At 48.8% G+C, this 2,500-nt stretch overlaps 1 protein-coding gene across 7 annotated transcripts in view; it reads left to right on the forward strand.

Moving 5' to 3' along the window:
- Positions 1–2,500, forward strand: part of ccdc88ab (coiled-coil domain containing 88Ab) — a 53,583-nt gene that overhangs the window by 22,986 nt on the left and 28,097 nt on the right. The window lies entirely within an intron of this gene.

Raw genomic sequence — 2,500 nt, forward strand, 5'->3', positions numbered from 1 at the left:
TAACGTTGAAAAACAGTCAAAGTAACAATTAAAAGTTGAACAACTGAGCAAAAAAAAATCCCGAACAGATCAAATGAAAGCAGACGAAAACGATCTCGCTGTAGTGCTGTTAGTTTTGCTGTCGGTGTTGCTCTTGGTCTCTCTCCTGCAGTCTTTCTGTTGCCCTCTCGCTCTCAGTTTCTCTCTCTCTTACACTAATACTCGATGTCTCTCGCCCCCGTCTCTCGCATCTCCGTCTCAGGTGTTGCTTTTATCCTTCCTCGCTGTCGTTTTCCGTCTTGCTCAGAGTCTCTCTCTGTCTCTCCGGTGTGCATCCTTTCTGTTTTCTGTACCTCTGTGTGAGAAAGACAGATGTCACAGAGCTGTCTCGCCTTTCTTTTCCCGGCCCTCTCGGTCTTTCTCGCTCGGGCCGGGATGTGCTGACTCGCTCAGTGCTTAGACGCTCTGTTCAGCCATTTTAACTGGAGGACATCCGGAGAACTGACAGGACTGCCGAGTCACGACAGGTGCGGTTCGGCGGCAGGCCGTTCGTTTGTTAGCACAGCAGCGTAAGCGGTGCGTGGAAGACGAGCGGCAGAGCGACAGGCAGCCGTTCATTTTCTTTGTACGTGTGCGACACGAGTACGATTTCGTCGTCGGAAACAAGACGGCACTGACATTTTCCCAATTCTATATATAACGCGTTAAAGTATCCAAACGATTCCTCAGACCGATTCCTACGACACGTGCGCGTGGTGCGACGTATCTTCAGCTACACACTTCCAGGACATAGTTTCATCCTATCCCGTCATGTCCATGTGTATATCTCTAGTAGCTAGTAGAGCTAGCTAGCTTTGCTAATCTAATCTGAGAACGAACCCGAGCAAAAATCGGTCTTAAATACATCGTGTAAAAAGCATATCGCAGGCTGTACCTATCCATTTTGGATTCTGCCATTTATCACTCGAACGAAGGAAAATGGTGGACAGGCCACGCCCGTAAGCAACAACATTAGCAGTCGTTACACCCGCACAGGAGACACCTCCGTGTGACACGAGTGAACGTAGCGCCAGAGCTTCTAAAGAGCTTTATTGTAGGACCATCTATCGTGATGAAGCTCTGTCATGACAGGAAGCTGTCACGGATGACATCATGCAGTACCTCTACAGGAAACCAGTCTTTCCTGAGGTCCAACTCGAGAAGCTGTTCCCTCTTCCTGTACACCAGTCATTGTTCACAGGAAGTGCTGGAGGTTTGTCAGGGTCCCTGTGACCTCCATTTTCCTGTCAGGATGACTGCGGAAGAGCTTAAAAACGCAGCGAGTTTGTATTACCGGACCCAGCGAGGCCCAGCGGTTCCGATAGAGCGCTCAGCTCTCATCCCTCATGTTTGCCCTCATCTCCCTCTCTCCTCCAAGTGTCCTTGAATAATTTATGGGCCGCTCTACAAAAACAGCGGCTCCTCGTTTGAAACCAGCAGGGATTTTCACTTCAGGATTCCTAGCCAGGTGTGTGTGTGTGTGAGAGAGAGAGAGAATATTTATATGATTTTTTTTTTTTTAAAGAAAGGAAAAAGGCATTTCCTGAGTGGAGAGCTCATGCGGATTCGTCAGCGTGACTAACCCGCGTCACGTTCCTTTTATCCCTCGTAACGGTTTATCCCGCAGCACTCATTTTCAGCTCCATGTGCTTCTTCCTTCATGGAACAATTTCCATAAACACGCGGACAGAGTTGCTAATCAGTTTCAGATCCAGTTCATCAGACCGCCGCACCAGATTTCTCACACCCGAACGAGGACTTTAATCCCGCACAAGAAGAGTTTTGGTTATGTTTAATCCAGCTTGTATGATTATGCAAATTGCTAACACCCCCCCTGATCATACAAGCTCCACCCCCTTCCACTAATAAAATGGTGCTGTAGAGCCTGGTTAGTATCAAACAGGTGACAAGCAGGTGTTCATACATCATAAAACATTGCAGGTTTTGTTCCTGCAAGTCTTCGGGTCGATTTTGATCGTGCTCTGTGGAGCTTGTGAGTTTGTCTCGCTCCCAAATATAGGCCTGGCTTGGTGCTGAGAAATAAATCTGGGCCACCATTCAGCTTTAAAGTGTGCAAAAACATCCTGATCGACGTGCAGGAAATATCCTGCCTGCAGTGAAGATCGGATTTCTCCGGTAAACAGATTCTCTGCGAATGATGAATCGGAGCTATGTGCGGTTTTTGTTTTGCGTCGACACGCACGTGCGCACGCGAGGGGTTTCAGGTTTGTATAGGATATGCAGGACCTTGTCGTAGTGTCCTCACAGTCATGTAGACTCCTCACAGTTGTAGTTTCACGCTAGTTAAACAGCCCGTATGTTTGTTCGTCTGCGATTGGCCGGTTCTTTAAGCCCCGCCCCTCGTCTGGGCCAGCGGGAACCTCGGTGCCAAGCAGCCCAGTTGGACGAACCACCTGCTTTTCCCTTCTTAATTCCGCCGTGTTAACAGTTCATCTCCCCCAACAGCTGCCTTGCGCCTCGT

This window comes from Ictalurus punctatus, chromosome 29 (genome assembly GCF_001660625.3).
Source record: "Ictalurus punctatus breed USDA103 chromosome 29, Coco_2.0, whole genome shotgun sequence".
Lineage (NCBI taxonomy): Eukaryota > Metazoa > Chordata > Actinopteri > Siluriformes > Ictaluridae > Ictalurus > Ictalurus punctatus.